This window comes from Sinocyclocheilus anshuiensis, unplaced genomic scaffold, assembly GCF_001515605.1.
Source record: "Sinocyclocheilus anshuiensis isolate Anshui unplaced genomic scaffold, SAMN03320099.WGS_v1.1 scaffold183, whole genome shotgun sequence".
NCBI classification, from domain to species: domain Eukaryota; kingdom Metazoa; phylum Chordata; class Actinopteri; order Cypriniformes; family Cyprinidae; genus Sinocyclocheilus; species Sinocyclocheilus anshuiensis.
The window spans coordinates 2,363,031-2,381,893 of record NW_015548309.1 but is presented as its reverse complement, the minus strand read 5'-3'; the positions used below and the strand labels follow the sequence as shown (position 1 = coordinate 2,381,893).

The following is an 18,863-nucleotide window of genomic DNA, read 5'->3' as shown; positions in this document are numbered from 1 at the left end:
ACGGCCAATCACTTCAGTTCTTGATTTGGATTGGATTTAGATTTTGAAATGAAACCTAAAATGAGTCTTTTTCTTCACAGTCTTGATTTAGTGACTGTCCGGCCCTGTTTTTCAGGAAGATTTGGTGATTACTTCTCCAGTTCTCTTCTGGATCTTCCATCCCACCATCCGCCCCTCTCTCTGTTCTCCGTGAGTGGTAGGGTCGGCGAGCCGAAGTCTCGCTCCTCCTACTGTGGCCTGTATTGTGTGTGTGTGTCTCATTACCTCTCTGCACATCTGCCAAAACATGCACGTCTGTAGGCCTCTCCTGCGCGTCAGCTGCATTTACCATGGCTTTGAACACCTGGCCCTGCATGTTTTATTGATTGCTTTGTTGGTTGATGCTGGATTCCCCTACAATGTCCAGAGATGGGCTTATGTATTAGGAATGTGGCCCGCAATGGGTCAGGCAGGATGAAAGGAGATCCGAGATGGGGCTTTTTTTTATGTTACCCTGAAGAACTGGAGGCTGGATCCTTCATCAGATACCTACATTTATGAGCTGTTTTCGCAACTGTCTGTGTTGGCAAGTTTTTTTTTTTATCAGACTTTTTTGTGGTCAGACACAAAGTATTATTCACCTCTACTGGGCATACTGTAAAAAATATCATTTATTTTCCATTGTTTTGTCAGAAAAAAACTGGAGATAAGGTTGTTGTACCCCTAAAGGTAATTTTTTGAAAATGTAGGATACTTTGGAAGTTCTGGGTTATGCTGCCACATAACAACTTTTGTTGCATTGCGGATATCATGCGGTTTCATGTGTTGATGCAGGTTTAGCATTGATGAAGTACTCAAAGTCCTCATATCTGCAGCATTAGTTCACTCAAAAAGGAACATTTTTATCTTTTAATCAAGCTTATGCTGTTCAAAACACATATATCATTGTTTCATCTGTGGAACACATAAGTAGAAGTTTAGTAGAATGTTCATGCTGCCCTTTTCCATATAATGAAAGCATATTGTGACCAGGTGCTGTCAAACTCCAAAAATGACCAGAAAACACCATCAAAATAGTCCACATGATTTGTGCACTATTTTCCAGGTCTTCTAAAGCAGTGGTTTCCAACCTTTTTGACTCCAAGGCCCCAATTGTAATCAACAATATTTGAAAGCCCCATTACTTCATAATGGGGCATAAGTATATTAATGTATAAGTATATTTCATATTCATGAAATATATAAAAATTCACAAGATTGTATTAATTTAGATGACTTTTCCAGGTCTAGAAATCACACTTTTAAAATTAGCCTGCCCTGCTTCATATAGAGGGTTTTAAATGGTGCTGCAAATAAGTAAATAAATATTAAATAAAATAAACTGTTGTTGATTGGGTGAATTTAAATAACCTAAAACAACTATAAATCAAAACATTTCAAATTTTAATGCTTGTTTTTTTTTTATTATTATTTTAAAAGTGTAAAGCCACATGATAGCTTTATGTGAGGAACAGACTTAAATTTAACTCATTATTTGCTAAAAATATTCTTTGTATAGCCAAACTTGACACATGATGATGCATTGTGCAGTGTTAGTTGAATATGCAGAAGTGTGAATGAGATTTTCAGAGAATAACAAGCTAAATTTTAGTCTGTTTCTCACATGAAGGTTTCAGAAGAAGACAATTGCATGCAAGGTGTATGGACTAATTTTATTGTGTTTTAATGCCTTTTTGGAGCTTGAATGTCTTTATATAGAAAAGGGCAGCATAAACATTATGCCAAACATTTCCTTTTGTGTTTTGGTTGCAATGACATGATTTTGGTTTCCTTTAATGTTGTCTGAGTACTCATCTGTCCTTTGTGACTCAGTATTAGTTTTAGCTTCAACAGTTATGGTACCACATCACATATAGAAACAAACCTAAAGTCCCTCAAATGCTGTTAATTACATCACTGATTCACCCAAGAGAAAGCTAGACAGCACACTGGCCAAAAACAGAGAATGTCACATTAATTAGAGGAAGGAGAGCAGGGAGGAATGTATCACTGTAAAGTCATTAATTACATGCTTAGCTTAACCTCTTGACTCGGTTTCTGTTTGTTCTAGAGTTGGTAAGACAGAAACATGCAGATGTGTCAGGACCTGCATTAACGCTCCATATTTTAGAGCCTCTGTAAGTTGCAAACAGTCATCAGATGAAGGGACGCCACCTTGTTGTCAGACGGTCGCTTTTTGCTAGCGAGTGCATCGGCCCGTCTCCCTGCTGTACGACTCTCGTTAATTCTCATACCGCGCTGACTCTCATTTCTCATCGACTTTTGTGTTTAAAAGCTTGTAGTTGTTATGACAATGTTTAAGAAAGGGATCAGAGCATAACAGATGGTCGTAGTGACTGCTGGCAATTATACATGTTGGAATATAAAAATGGCTGCTATTTATTTGAATGAAAATGCTCACAATGCCACCCGCACTTCAGATTTAAGGCCGTTCTGCTGATACGAGCTTTACTTTTCAGTCCGAGATGAATAATCTCTCCTCATGTAGACTAAACACTAAGTTAAAAAAGCTCTTTTTTGATCTATCTCTTTTGCTTTAATAAGGCGATGGTGGAAGTGCACACCGGTGACTTTAAGAGATAAAAAGTGGCGGTGGTAGCCGCGCTGTGGGATAAGGGGAAATACATTTTGCGCATATGTAACGGGGCTTGATTAACAGCCTTCCCAAGCAAAAAGCTAATTATTTTATTGAGTCAGGAGACGGAATCTCACCCAGGGGATTTTGCATTAGCTTTCGAATAGAGAAGAACTATGTCTTTTCCCCCGCCTCTCGGACGACCAGCAGTCTGACAGAGGGATGAGCCCCAGGTATGGGTGGTCTCAGCACATGTGTATCAATAAGGAGCTTACCGGCAGAACTGCAAAAAGGAGGGAGTACAATACCGGAGCAATTTGATTCTAAGCCCCTTAGGTCAATCCGTTGAACCCTTTTTTCCCTCCACAAGAGATTTTTTTTTTATCAGGACTCTTCCCATTTTTTGTAACTCAAGTTCTGAGTTGGCAAGAATAATGTTTGCTGTCTTTAATCCAGTCCTTGATTCCTCAATAGCTAATTTTTTTTCAGGAAATGCAGCAGTGTTTTCTCACTGGACTTCGGTTTAACCCTTGTGCTGTGGTGTAAATCTTTACATAATTTGGTGTTCCTAGTCAAAAAAACGGCTGGCCTTTTAAAAATTGCTTGTAAATTTGTCATTATGCTTTATTAGCACAAAATCTTGGATTCAGTCTTTTTGTCGACTTGTTTTCTTTTAATTAGCGCAGGTTTTTGTATTTCTTTTTGGAAGTTATTGGTCATAGGCCTCATTGATCTGAGCTTATGCACTTCGGTTTTGAGTGATTAAAGCATAATTTGTGGATAATGTTGGCAAAGTTCACTCAATAACTGAGGTGCATAAGCTCAGATCAGTGAGGCCTGCTCTTAATCAACCAGCTCTTAGACATTTTTGATGATAATATAGCATAGTGGTAAATTTATAATCAAATTTTGTAGGACAGTTGTTTTTGACCGTGAAGTGTAACAAGGTGGAGAAAAAGATCCCCCAAAAATGATCAATTTTGGGGGGGAAGTTGTTATACCCTGTGTGAACAAAGTCAGTAAGTTTAAGTGCAATGCAATAACATTAACTAGCAATTTTGGGAAAAAGAAAATCCTCTCCGGGTTAAAATGTCCAGAACACAATATGAGGGTTAAAAAAGTGTCATACATTTGCAGTACGTGCCCGAACAATCTATATCTGAAGCGGTGGCACTCAGACAACAAATCGCCCTCTGCGCGGGTCGGTGTCTCCAAATGCTAAGGTTAGAATTTAATTGTGACGCAAGGGGGAGAGCGCGATGGTTATGGACAAAATAGCAACGTACATGTCACAGGACGTGTTGCGAATAGTTCACTTAATACCACTGTATACACAGCGGACAGAGAGTGGCCACCTTTGCTCCCCGCTCTGCAAATCCCTGAATAAGAATGTGACATAAATTCTGCACATATAAAATTAGTAAATGCCACTGTAGCCATAGTTAAATATCACACAATTCCCCAAGGAGGCCCCTTGCAAGTTACCTTGCCCTATTTTGCAATAAAAAAGAAGGGGGGAAAAGAAACGGATGAGGAAAAAGGGGGGTTGTAGGCAAAGAAAAGACGACGATGAAGAAGAAGTGGTGTTAGCTACAGTTGTATGCAGTTAGAAACAGAAAAGAGAGGGGTTACGGTCCAGGAACAGCCAAGGTGGCTTTTGCATTTAGCGAGACCTCCCCTTCTGCCGACTCGTATTGAAACTATCAAATAAAACGCGGCATCGAGAAGGCTTACTCATATGGCTCATTAGGGGTTAAGTGCGGACTAATCTCTTGTCTAATAAAGTTACTTTGAAGTGAGGAAAGTGGGCGGTACGGGGGCCGCTGAACATTTTGTAAATGAGCTCAGCTAAAAGCCTTGAGTGTGTGTGAGCTTCTCAATGCGATCTACACTCCTGCAATGTCTCTGTCCTCTCCGGTTAAGGTTTCTTCAGCTTCACTTTGCATGATGGGAGATTTTCCCTTCCGTTCTGCCGCCTGTCGCTGGCGTGGTGCCATGTGTGCGAGGGGAAGCCCCTCATTAATTTAGCCACAGAGCACTCGGGTGAGAGGTGTTTACAACAGTTTAGCGGCAAACTGTCACAGACTGAAGTCTTAATGTAGCACAGAGTCGCACCGCCTGGACGAGGTTTGTTTGTTTGTTTTTTTGCGTATGTTGGCATTTGCCATTAATAGGCAATGTTGGGCCTCTGCCAGGACGCAACAGGTCCTCTTTGAATGCCTGCAGGGTGCCAAGCACTGTATCTAACACGTTGCAATTTGTGATTCCCAATGTAAATGTTATTGTACTTGTCTGTGTGTGCGCGTACGGTGTGTTTTCTATCCATCCCAGGTTTTTTCTTTTCTTTTCCTTCTGCTCCAACAGGACCGGAGGGGGGTGAGATTCTTTCTTCGAATAGATCGTGTTAAATTACCCAAAACCATTTAGCGTCCAGCACAGAAATGGCATATTTAACATATGGAACTCTTTATTTAATGTTTTCCTTGTTGATATACAGAATCTATAACAAATGGTAATGATTCACAGCTGCTGAAGGGATGTCAGATGTTTGGTCGAGCCTGGAATGATGATGGAATGCACATTTACTGCTGATTGGACACTTGGGTCAATCGACTCAATACTCACAGGGACAATAAAAGATAAATCGAGAACGATTTTCAAGATGTGCAGCCACATTTACATTTACATTTACATTTAGTCATTTTTCTTTCATCCATGCCGAGATGTCCGCCAGGCAGCCTGAGATCCGTTGCATACAAAATTGTCACCTATGTTATCACCTATTACTAGTGGAAATGCTTATCTTTTTATGCTTACCTTCCAAAAAAAATATTTATTTTTTTGTATTTGTATAATTATATTGTCAACATGACGGTAAGTGTTATTTTGGTATCATAAAATATAATATTAAAGATTTTATTAATATTTAATTTTTTTTTTCTTTTCCATTTTTTTTTTTATTTTAGTTAAAGTTTTAACAATTTTATTGTCTTTGTTATTTTTAGTAGTTTTTGTCTATGTAGTTTTTTATTTTTATTTCAATTTTAGTTATTTTAGTACATCAAGTTAAACTAAATAAAAATGAGAAATGTTGTCTTGGCAACTAGCTGAAATAAAAAGTTTTTATGTTTAATTTTATTTCAGTTAATGTTTATTTTATTTCAAGTAACGAAAATGTTATTTTATGGTTAATTTTAGTTTTAGTTAACTATAATCATGAGTATAATTGAAAAAATGGCTTATTTTATTAGTAATCTAAATCTTAAAATAACGGCAAGTAATATTTTTAAATATTAAGAAATATTTAGGTTTTCTAATTCCAGGATAAAACAGTTTTTTTTTTTTATGTATCATTTTTAATAGAAGTAACTTTTTTCATTTTCAATTTATTTAATTGAGTATTTTTAATTTTGTATGCAAACTTTAACTTGCATGCATACTCTGGACTTTTTACTCAAATATATTCTGTATATTAACTTTTCCCATATGAAGCTGATGCTATAAAATAAACGAGACAACCTTGACAAATGTAAATGAAATCAAACACGCAAGTACATATGCAGGGAAACTATTTGACCTCCTTTGCATTTATGTATGTATAACCTGGAGAAATGTATGTTTCTTATTCAGCACCTCTGTGATTGCCATATTCCCCCCAACTCCAGACCATCACAGGCCTAGTTAACACACCATGTCGTGTTTCAGCCTGTCATCAAATTGACTTGATCTAGCATAGCATGGCAGCGAGAATGTTGATTTTCTGAAACCCCAGGCCTTGATTATGCCTAGCTGACTGTGACCAAAGCAAATCATAACAATAATCGCACATTTGACAGTCTCCAGGGGGGCTGCTCTATGAATGTGCCATCAGTAATGTAATAACGGATGTATGGAACTTTGTTTCCAACAACAGATCTGCTGTGATGTTTATAGAGTAACGACTCAATCCCTATGGTGGTGCCAGTTTTCTAAAAACGAGATCTTGGAAAATGAGGAATGGTGAGGTGGCAGACAGTTATTGCAAGCTTGTTGTCTTCTGAAAAGTTAAAAAAAATGCATTTTAAAGAAATAGATAACCTAGAAATAAAAATTAGATGAAAATGTACTCACCCGCAGACCAAGAAGTAGATGAATTTGTTTCTTGATGAGAACAGATTTGGAGAAATTTAGCATTACACCACTTGTCCGCCAATGGATCCTCTGCAGTGAATGGGTGCCATCAGAATGAGAGTCCAAACAGCTGATCATCACAACACAATAATCCACAAGTAATCCACACCACTCCAGTCCATCAGTTAATGTCTTGTGAAGCAAAAAAAAAAATCCATCCTTAAGACATTTTTAACTTCAAACCATTAGTCCTCTATTCATAATATTGCTTTCTTCAGTGAAAAAGTTTTCTCATCTGAATCAGGAGTGAAATATGCAGTTCTAAACAAGTTCCAAAACAGTTCTAAACAACTATGTTGGTGGATTTTGATGTGAAAGGACAATAAGGGATGGACTTTTTCACAGTATAACAGGATGTTTAATGAGACAAAAATGCACAATAAAACCAGTATAACGCATTAAGGAAGTAAACAGGGTAACTTTTTATTTTGTGTTGTTGTGTTGTAGGTCTGTCAGAAGTCTAGTGCAAAGCTTTTCAAAAAGTAGGCTTGAATCCAGCTAAGCTGTTGTTGCAAATACAAGGCACTGCCTTCAGAAAATACCCAATTCATTACTGTATATCTCTCTTCTGACATAACATGGTATAGAAACAGTGCAGAGAGCCTCTCTCTCAAAATCTTAGAAGTGGTTTTGACATTTGATTTCAATGACTGTCTTTGGTCATTACGAGAGCTTATTGTTTTAAGGTTTTGGCCCTTTGGAAACCCAAAAGATATTGGCTTGACTTTGAGGGGGAGGTGGATCGTTTTGGTGGATTTGTCCTCAATCATTTGTAAAGCTTTGCATTGTTTTTTTCGCCTTTTAGCCAAATTGGCTTTATTGCATTTTTGAGCAACCAGCATAAAGCTCAAAGCTGTTAGTGACTGTCCCACTATTACCTGCACATGTTTGTTTGGCAGCCTCTATCGATAAAGTTAATCTTTGATCAAACAGTGCGTATTGAACTACACGCAACTCCAAACTGATGCCTAGATAAACAAGGCGCTCAATCACTGTGCTGTCAGAGGAGTGTCCTCCGCCAGCTTAACCATCCGGGCCTGTTTTCCTGACAGCTTCATAAGAGCTTTTTTCCTCTTCTAAGGCATCGTGGAATGATCCGTTCTGACAGCGCATGTTTGGAGTTCACAATGGGCTTGTCACGTCTTTGTGTATTCAGATATTTACTTTGTGTTCATCTCATTTGGGCCCGTGGCACTGAATTCTCTTTCATATAGAGATAAATGTCAGAACACAATGGTATTTTTTTTCCCTGCTTGTTGTGATAAAAAAATATTTAGGCTCGGGTGTCATGCATGCATTGTTTTTTTTTTCTCGCTTTTATGCATATCTGTTTATCACCCTGCTGAGATAAGAAGCGACCGGGGAGATTGTTTGAATAATACAACAAATTAGCAAACACAACAAGTGCTTGTTATCCGTTGGCAAACGACGGTGAATTAAATATCTATTATTTACAGTTACATCTTGTTGCCAGAAGAGAAACAGTTTGTTTACTAAACATGCAGATGCCGAGATGAAAGCATCGCGGTTGCATAATTCATGCACCACATGTTTGCGCATCCTAAACTCTTCCCCATGCATTAAAAATACACCACTGTAACGCAGCAAAGCTCCCAGTATTGTTATCATTTATTCAGTCACATTGACATTAATATTGCACTCGCACCGCTGCCCTCCCGGTCTGTTTTTCCGAGCTACCGGGGCGCCGTTCGGACCATCCTAGGTTCTGCTCTGCCCCGAAAATGAATCCTTATTATAATGACACCTAGATTAGCCCAGGTGAGACAGCCCGCCACCCTTCGGGGCATCTCGGCATGCCGTTTAATCCAAATGCCAATTTGGCGTGGGTTTGTTTGGCGCGAGGGAGGGTTGCATGTAGAGGGGAAGGCACTCCTCCCAGCTTGGTGCGTCTCTAATTGGAGTGCAGGGAGCGGGTGGAACTGCCTGGTGTCAGTCAGTGTTTAGGATGCCCGGGGGCAGCGCTCTCCTGTGGGTATCAAAGTGCTCTAATTAAATGCAGGGTTCATAGCGTGGCCCTCTGCATTACGGGCCAGGAGAAAGCAAGAGCGGCCAGCTGCCTCCTTGCCTTTGACTAGCCTCTGCTAATTAGCTATTGTCCAATTGACTTCCCATTCCACTACCTTCCAAACAATGAAGCTCGCTCTCGTCAGGCTGACCCCCATCTTGCTGTTTTTATTTTTTTCCCCCCATCTTCCTCACCTTGTCTTAGCCTAGCTGGCCTAATTAATCTTATGGAGATCTCCCTCCTCCTCCAGGTTCCAGCGAGCCTTGCCTTCTGTTTATAATTTGATTTGGAATGATAAAAGTATGTGTGGCTATAAAAGACGAGTGTCATTTTCCCGAGTGCTGGGACGTGCCAGGGCTATCAATCTTCCCAACGTGCCCGGCAAACTGATTTCTCAGAAAATTAACTTCAATTAATAGCACAAATCCCCTCGGCGTGGCCGCGGAGGCAGGCGTCACTTTGAAGGAGAACTTTCAAAGATGTCTCACGATGGTGTTTCGTTCGCATCCGCACATGCCCTTTTGTTTCCCATAACATAGGAAATATTTGCTGCATCTACACAAATATTCCCACATCAACATGAAAAATTGATTACGCTTGTGGAGCGGAATGCTAAAACGGAGATCGGGTTAAAATAAGGCATTCAGGACGTTTGTTTTTTCAAGCAACTCACACCATTGTGCTTTAAATCGAGAGTTCTGGGGTTTATTTATTTATTTTGGGGGGGGGTCAACATGCGAATTTCTGGGGTTTAGCCCTTCAGTGGAGGAGTTCAAACTAAGGCCAAACTAAAATAGATTTATTAAAACGAAAACTTTTTTTACTTAAAAAAAACAAACGGTAACCAAAATAAAATAAAACAATAAAATATAGAAAATCTTAAATCATTTACTAAAAGATTGTGAGCGTATACAGGGCGAATTTTGATTTCATGTTGACTATACATTGGTATTTGTTCTATGCTAATGTAGCGTTCTGTAAATGTCTAATCAATTTCCACTTGTTAGGACAGTTTATGTGTGGTTCTATAGTGTTTGAGGCTTCTGGCTTCCAGTGCTAGCTGTGTAGCATCTGTGGGCCACTCGGTTCTTTAGCTGCCAGCCTTCTTCTTCTGACTGCACTCAAGATATCACACTGCTAAAGCAGTTGGTGTCAACAACCGGCAAAACCACAGGCTACAGCGAAGCACACACATACAAATAAAATATGGATGCCGTGGCGGCCGTTTGAAGGGTCCATTAGAGGGGCCGTTCGAGGCAGTGATGGAGGGAGATAAGTGTCAGACCCCCGCTGCACTGCGCTGGAGCCCTGCCAGCTGTTTACTGCATCCTGGTGCGGCTGCTTGTTACTGTCTGACACAGTCAAGATGAAATATCTTTCTCTATCTCTCAGCTTAGAGTGGAGCATTTCTTCCCAACAAAGCAGCTTTTGCTGACTCACAGGGCCTGCGAGCGGGTCGAGGGGACAAAATAGCATGGCTGTTATTCTTTAAATAGGTTTTTTTTCACATTTAGGCCGTAGCATCTTTCTTGGAAACTGGACTTGTGTATCTGTCAGTCTATGACTGATTGCTAAAGAAATTAAGTATGAAGAAAATAACTGTGAGGGGAAAAATATTGACACAAATTTAATGAGAAAACAGCTATGAACTTATGAAGATAACATTGTTGTCTCCATTATTAAATAATTGGACAACTAATCATTGCCATTAGAATAAAATCTTGTAGTCAAGATTAATCTCGATTTAGTATTGTTTTATCATTAATATACACTTTTTGTATTAATATTTTTAATTTGTTTTTATTTTTATATTTTCTGTTCATTTTAATTTTAAAGTTTTAGTAATTCTCTTGTATTTTTTTTTTTGTCATTTTTAAAAGTTTTTGTTTTTGGTAAATATATCTATATATATTTTATTTATTTATATTTCAGTTTCATTTTTTTCAGTTTTGGTCTTAATGATTTTTACATGATGAAATGTTTATTTTTCACATATATGTTTTTATTTATTTAGTATTTTGATTTTTTTTTTTTGTTTTAGTTAACTGAAATAACCCTGTCTGTATTTATTTATTCATTTATTTATGTTATTCATAATTTGTAGTAAGTCTGGTAATGTATAATAATTAAGTATATAGGGCCCTTTTTAATTTCATGTTGACTATATGTTGGTTTCTCTATGCTAATGTAGCATTCTGTACATAATTCATATTTATTTATTTATTTTATCCAGTTGTTCAATGTTCTGTATGTCTTCATTTATTTTATTTCATTCAGTTTTTTTCATTTACATTTTTTTTCAACGTCTTGTTTAAACAGGAAATACGTCAACAGGGAAAAAAAAAAAAGGTGTGCCTGTTAAGCTATTTTATAGGGTTTATGAAGAGGCATAAAAAGCAGCATCCTCCCCTCTCAGGTCTTGTTTGGTTACCAGAAGCATTTTAAACGCTTTTATCCCATATTTTCCCAGCAGCTGCTGTTGTGAGGGCCTTTACGTTCACCTTGGTTCGCTCCACAGGCGTTTAAACCTACTTACCTTCCATCAGTAATACAGGATGACGGTTTCATATAGACTGACAACACAATAATGCCTTTATTGAGATGTCTTGAGATGCGTCAGAACCTATCGCACACCTGCTGCTCAGTCAAGAGGAATTGTTGGCGTGTGTGATTGAATGAGTGTCAGAGCGAGTGGGCTCCATGTAAAGCCAATGTTTCCTGCCTCTCTACCCTGCCTGAGGCACTGCCTCCATTGGGATGGTTTATATGCAATAGTAGGCTTCTGCTTATTGATCAGTGCTAATGTCTCAATGATCTCACACTCATGAGTTCTCTCTCTCGCTCAGTCGGGGGATATTGCAGCCCCTGCTGCTGCCTTCATGTTTCAGACTGATTTACAACTGCTCGTTAATTAGCCACCATGCTAATGAAGAGGCAGTTCTTGTCTGCTCCTGTCTCGTGCCTTTACACCTGCTGAAAATAACCAGCCTGAAGTGGTTTGCTGCTCTTAATTAGCCATCAAGCTGGTTTTCACAGTTTGGTCTTTTTTTGCAGGGACATTAACATTTATTTATGTTTACATTTATTTATAATTTTTTATGTTATTTATAATAGCATCCTTGCGTCAACAACTCCAAACTAATATATGGTCGGTAAGAATTGTTTTTTACTTTTTAAAAGAAGTCTCTTATTCTCACCAAGGCTGCATGTATTTGCTTAAAATAACAGTAAAATAAACAATTTAAAATGTAAAACTTTTCAATTTGAATATATTTTAAAATGCTATTTATTCCTGTGATGCAAAGCTGAATTTTCAGCATCATTACTCCAGTCTTCAGTGTCACATGATCCTCAGGCTGCTCTTTGTGTGAGGCCCCCTTAACCATTATGCTTTACTGGAGAAATGTATTTAGTGCCATACATTGTCCACAAGCAAACAGTAAATTGAACTGGCATACACACACATACATTGAGACAGCCAATCCTACAGTGTTTCCTCTAGGGGATTCTGGGGGTATGCCCCCCTGTAAGAAAATTTATGCATAAATCTGGTGCATTTTTGAGAGCAGAATCAAGTGACTAGATCAGTGAAGAAATATGTCCTCTTTTAAACAATTTTGTGCTCTAGTAGCAATTTATTTATTGGTTGCATTGATGTGAATGTGATGGTAGGGCACAATTTTCACTATATAAATCCTTATAAAAGCTACAAATGCTATTCTGTCAAGAGCAGGGAGTGATTTTCTCTTCATCTTTTGTTGTTTGATTATCATTAATGCCGACACTTAACTCAAGAGACAAGACAAGACGAGACATATGTAGTATAAGACAACAACACTCAAGCACTGTAAAAGGTTTTGCCACAAACTTAACTACCTTGCTTCTCTTCTGTATGATTTCATGTCTCTTCAGACCTTACAACTGTAGGCTACATGAATTATGAGCTTCTAGAACGCTTGACCACCTAACTGAACTCATTTTCACAAATTGAACATAGAAATAAAAACAGTATGAATAACAAAAAATAAACAACACAGTTATTTCTTAGTCATGTTAAGTGCAAACAATAAGTGCAGCCATCATCAAAGTAGGCTACTCTCTCAATATTCAAAGTGCAAATAGAGACCACATTTTTTCAAAGCATGATACAGAGCTATAGACAACACAACCTATTATAGCCTACATACTAATAACAGCCTAGATATGTTTTGTAGCCTAATTTGCGCGCATCAGGGAGTCAGTTTCAAAACACGGGGTATTAAAATAGTTTTTTGAATGCGCGTGCGTGTTTCACTTTCGGTTTCGATTTAACGATCGTGCAAACTCTCAGAGATGCTGCAACAAAGACAATAATTTTGTCAGACTTTCTGCAACGAATCCTCGTTTAATGTTTCTTATGGACCAATCGAGGGTCTTTTTTCGCGCTGAAGTAAATTTAAATTAATTAAAAAATACAGTCTGGCCAATCCGAGGCCCCTGCACACGTGGGGACCCTAGGCTGCAGCCTAGACAAGCCTGTGCGTTAATCCGTGCCTGATACACACACACACACACATATTTTTATTTATATACATATATTTAACAAATTTTGGTGTGGGCTCAGAAATTTATAGTAAATTTCTCAAGTAGAAAAACTTAATAGAATGTAAACACAAGGCTGTAAGTACTGTATATTATTGTAAAACATACTCCTATAGTCTTATACAAAACAACTTATTTTTTTATAATACAATATTATAAGTTAAACTATTTTGCAGTCTTATTCTTGAAAGCTTTTGATTGGACAAAACTCTTTGTAGTGCAGGATAAGTCATCGATATTTTATAAAGACTGTAGATTTTGTGTATATTTGCTAAAGTTAACAGTTTAGTCACATTTTAGGAGTATTTGTGTGTGTATATATTAGCGTGAAAGCTAACAGACTAAACTCCACAAAACTCATATTAGTATTAGATGGTGTTTTTCAACACTATGCCACACTATCACCGTTGTTTTTTACCCAAACGTCTTTAACCCAAAACTCCACTTGTTCATGTGCATTTGTGCATCATTCTCTCTTATTTAAAGATGAGATCGTAAATCAACTGTGCTTGTAAAGTCTCCAGCCTCTGTGTTTGTGCTGGAGTTATTCTCTCAGCCCCTTTTGTTTCCATGTGCCTTTAAATCTCCCCTCGAGTGGACCTGAACTGGAAACAGTAAATTAAAGAACAATGCTGAGGTACTGACCCTTTAGATCTCTCTCTTTATCTCTTTGGCTGATGTGTTTTGATTACGGAGAAAGCGAGCAGACTCTCCCTCGTTTGTTTTCATTAGGGTGATTGCCTCAACGTCTACGTGACCTTCAGCTGTCCTCTCAGTCCAAAAGAAATCTACAGACACACACACACACACACACTGGCTGTCTGTCTGTGACTATGACTATGACACATGTGGCATGTGTGTACAGATTCAGTGTTAAGGTCAGTACTGGAGCATGATGGGTTTGGTGTAATGAGGGAGGGTTTGACTGACATGGTCAGTTTTCTGCGTTTGACTCTCTTAAGCAACGACCCCTTTATTTAGGGCTTTGCCATTAGATGCCGCAGTGTTTCTGCTGTGTTTTAGCAGGTTGTGGTGAGTTTGCTCAGATGATTTTGGAAGTGCGCTCGGTTGGCTGTGACAGTTTTTCGGTTGTTGTTCCATTCTGCTGTGTCTTCAGCTCAGATATGATGCAATGAAATCTGAGAAGTTGTAGTTGAGATAAAATCCCATGTGTAACAGTTATGGAGGATTCTCAGAGTCCCTTATTAAATTACACTTTAATGTCTGTACCAGGGCTGGAGCTGTGAGTGATTATGTGTGTAATTATCACATGGTGCTCTGGAATACTTGATTCTGATTGGTCAATCACAAACTTCTGTAGTTAATTTGTTTTTATATTAACATTTATTTGTTTGTGCTCATATGTTTACAAATGTAGCACTAAAGCAAGTTATTTATTTTTTTACTTTCTGACGGTGATTAATATTAATAAGTGGCAGTGGAAAGCAGGATGATGTGGGTGGTGTTGTGTAGTGTGATTGAAAGCCTTTGTTCTGCGGAGAGGCCCATGAACTCTCCTGAGTCGGACACCCACGCAAAAAAAAAAAAAAAAACACCTTGAGAGAGAGGGGTAGAGAAAGAAAAAAGCTGTTCTACTGCTTCCCCTGTTTTCCTTGGCAGAGATGGTGAAATGTGTTTGTCATGGTCTTATTGGATAAAGCTTATTAAAATGAAAACAAATCCAGATCACCTTTTATTTTATTTTATTTTATATTTTAATATTTTATTTCTTTTATTTATTTTTTTGCAATGTAACATTGTGTTATAATCATTTCGTCCAGCCTTTTTTAAATTAATTTATTTTATTTTATTCCAATAATGGTGATTCTTATTAGATTCTCATAACTAAAACACTTTCTAGTGTTACTAAAGTATTTTTAATGTTTTTGTTACATTTTATTATGATGATTATTATTATTAAATAATTCTTTACACTTTAAATAAATAATTGTAAATATTTTTTTCTCACTATACAATTAAAACCTTTTGTATCAATGCCGTTATTTTTATTATTATTATTATTTTTAAATGTGCTTAGTTATCAATAAAACAGTGCCACAAAGCCAGATACCTTAATGATCCTCGAAAACATTTTCTTTAAGCAAAATATTTTTTCCTTTTTTCTTTCTTTTGATTTTGGGGTGAACTACACTGTAAAAAAAAAAATGTAATTTTCTGTCAGGACATTATCCATTAATTTTACAGACGTTTCCGTTAACCCTAAAACACAACACAATGAAATTCAAAATACAGGTAAAACACCTGTAAAAAATCAATACGGAAAATTCCTTCTTATTAATACAGTACATTTTGCCCTATTTTTCCATGATTTTTTTTCCCATTGTATATTTTTAACACATTGCATGATTTCATGAGACTACTGGCACAAATAAACCACCTTTTTCAACAACAACAGTGCTTCGTTTTGTATGTATATGCAAATTTAAATAAACATATAAGATCACATACTACACAACTGCTGCCAGTAGTTGACAAGTTACAGTGAGAAAAGTTGGACAAATTATATTATGTCAGTGTCACTGGCATCCAAACAACAGACGTTCACGCTTTCCCTTGTGTGTGTTTGTGCCTCATGTTTCTGTGCGCCATGGAAACAAAATTGGTGCTAAGTGCGATTGCGTGTTAAGTTTAATGCTGTTTTCAGCACGTTTTGCAACACAAACACTAAAGCAAGCGTGCACAGCTATGTGCATTGTGAACGCTCTTTATTAACCAGGAAATATTTCGTACTATAATTTAAGACGCTAATTTAGACAGTCAAGAGTAGCAGTGAATTAGTCGTGGGACTGAATTTGAAGACACAGGCGTTCTTTGTGCAAGCCCTAGGCTGCAACTTGATGAGTTTATAACTGTCAGCAAAATTGAAATTATTATCAGGTTACGTCAGTTAGCAACATTTCTCTTGGCCATACCGAGGGTGTAATTAACTTTTAGACCTCTCTATTTGAGCCAAGTTTTTCAAAGCAGGTGTGCCAATTGAAACAAGCGCAGAGCCACCTTTTCTCGCCTTCGTGTCTGTCTCGCTCTTTTCTGCTCTCTCTAGCTTTGTGTTGATGTAGACGCTTGCTCTGGAGGGCCTTGTTACCAATATGTGCGCCTTTCACTTTTCAGCCATCAATGCAAAAGCCTTTCCTTGCTTTGTAAAAATGTAGCGTTCCCAGGAGACCTCCTTGTGTTTTGAGCGTGCTTCAGTCGCCCTGGCACTCTGGAATCGCTTAACGCAGCAAATTTCTCATCAGCAAAGAACTGTGCTGAACTGAGTGGAAATAAAATCTAGGGTATGTTTTTGTTAAATGAGTCCTGATGCACTCATCTGGTCTGTTGTATTCAAAAAGGGGATGTTATTGACTCACAATTGTTATTTTATTCTGGCAGTGAAAGTTTGGCAGTCCTCTCTCAATGCATGTTGCAATGATTCCTGTTACTGTTGATCAAACTTTAGTGCATTATAATGCACCATTTGGACTACAGGCTTTAAAATAATCACATTTTGTTGCTTTGCAGCCTGAAATGAAGAGGACAGTTTTTATTTTATCAAGCTGTATTTACTCAGTGCAACTTATAACATCCAAGTGAAAGATGAAAGCTTAAAAAAGCAGTGAAACTGTTTTCAACACTGATATTATGAAATGAAGTGAAAACTGAATTAGACTGATTTCTGAAGGATCATGTGACTGAGAACTGGAGTAATGGGTTTTTTTTTAAACCTAAATTTGAGTGTATAATGAAATCATTTACATGAGAGTCAGTGGCCCCTGTTACAGAATGCATTCAGTTTAGTGTGAAATAATGAAATTCAGCTGTTTGTTTCCAGTGTTTCAGATGATCGGCTGAAGTCTACTGTAGTGGAGTGACTGTGGCCCTTTAGTGCAGGTGTGCATCTTTCCGTTAACATTCCAGGGCCCCTCCATCACTAATGAAGGATCATGCCTGGATCTCCGTTTATTTACTAGCTGTGAAACTAGATCTGGCCAATTTAAATCTTCGCTCCCCCTCTCTTTCTCTCTCACTCTCTCTTTCTCTTTCTCTCTCTCTCATCCATTGATACATGGTTAATGGTTGTCAGATGTGGCAGTGTTAGTAGGGCCCGAGATGTATTTGTTTGCTCTAGCTGATTTCCTTGAACAGGTATTGGTGCTCGGCAGTTGGTTTATATCAAAACACGAGTGACTTTGGCGGCTCCACCTGGTGTGGCCACTCTGACAGGAGCATAACATCTTTCTTAACATACGAGCTGTTTACTGAGCAAAGCCACCTGACCTGCAGGTGTTAGTTTAGCGCTAAATCCTGCAACACGGATGGGTGATAAGGAACGTGTGAAAATAACATTTCTGTGTTTGTCTGCAAGAGCGATCCAGACTGAATTATGAGGCACGGACACCACAGGCCACATGCTATATTTAGTTTAGCAGGTTGTTGTAGGAGAAGGAACATATTGCTTGATTTGAAGTAAAACACTTTTCTGATTAAACCGTTTGGTCTGAGAGGTCCAGTTTCAAAACACTGTTGGTCCAAAAAGTGCTGGGTTTACATCTTCTGAAGCTGTTTTAGGCATCTCAGTTATGGCGTGCTGTCTGCGGCGAACCGCATGTTTCTTTTGCAGTTACGAAGTGTTTATGCGCAGGTCATCAGCTGTCTGCTTAGATAAAATTAGGCATTTTCTGCGTGCTCCATATGCTCGATCCTGGTGAGCTCAGTGAAAACGTATCTGTCTTTAGATGCGATGTAGTTTATGTTTTCCTATCGCTGATCCACAGGTGTGTCACATCCCCTTCACAGCTGTGTGGAACGGCTTACCTTGAGTACTGCGGCCCCCTGTTTCCCCCCACAGGTGCGTCGATATCCAAGTTCAACTGATTAGCAGGTGAGAGGGCTGTTCTCTGGGGAACATGTGTGATTTCTTCATATCCTGTTTTTTTTTTTGGCTGAGAAAACCACAGGAAAATGGGAATCTTCAAAACAATACAGTTACATTGGAAAGAAGCCATAGAAGATTGGCATAGAATTGATGTTTCATTCAGAGGAAAGGGCCCTAAAAAGTATTTTGACACTTAAAAATGTTTGACAATTACAAATTGTCCAAATACATTTGTCTTGCAGTATATTATTTATGTATTATAATTTAAAACCTAACACATTTCCTTTTTTGCCTAATGTTTTGATTGCAAAGTGAAATTTTGTATTTTTTTTAGAGCTAAACACTTAATTTGATCAAAAATGGCCAGCCTTTTAAAATTGCTTGCAAATTTCTTGTAACGCTATATATTCTATATTATTGCCAAATATTCAAACTGATTTGTCATAAGTCTCATTGATCTGAGCTTGATCTCAGTTTTGGAGTGAAAAAAAAGCATAATTTGTGGATATTTTTGGCAATATTCACTCAAAAACTGAGGTGCATAAGCTTAGACCAGTGAGACCTATGATCAGTCAGATCAAAAAAGAAATACA

General features: G+C 38.0%; 1 long non-coding RNA gene across 1 annotated transcript; it reads right to left on the bottom strand.

Annotated features, from left to right (window-relative positions):
• Positions 1–3,380: 3,380 nt before the first annotated feature.
• On the bottom strand, positions 3,381–18,863 carry LOC107656275 (uncharacterized). The gene is made up of 2 exons (XR_001630546.1): positions 18,833–18,863; positions 3,381–3,451 (listed from the first exon to the last, which is right to left on the bottom strand). It is a non-coding gene; the product is annotated as an uncharacterized LOC107656275 (long non-coding RNA).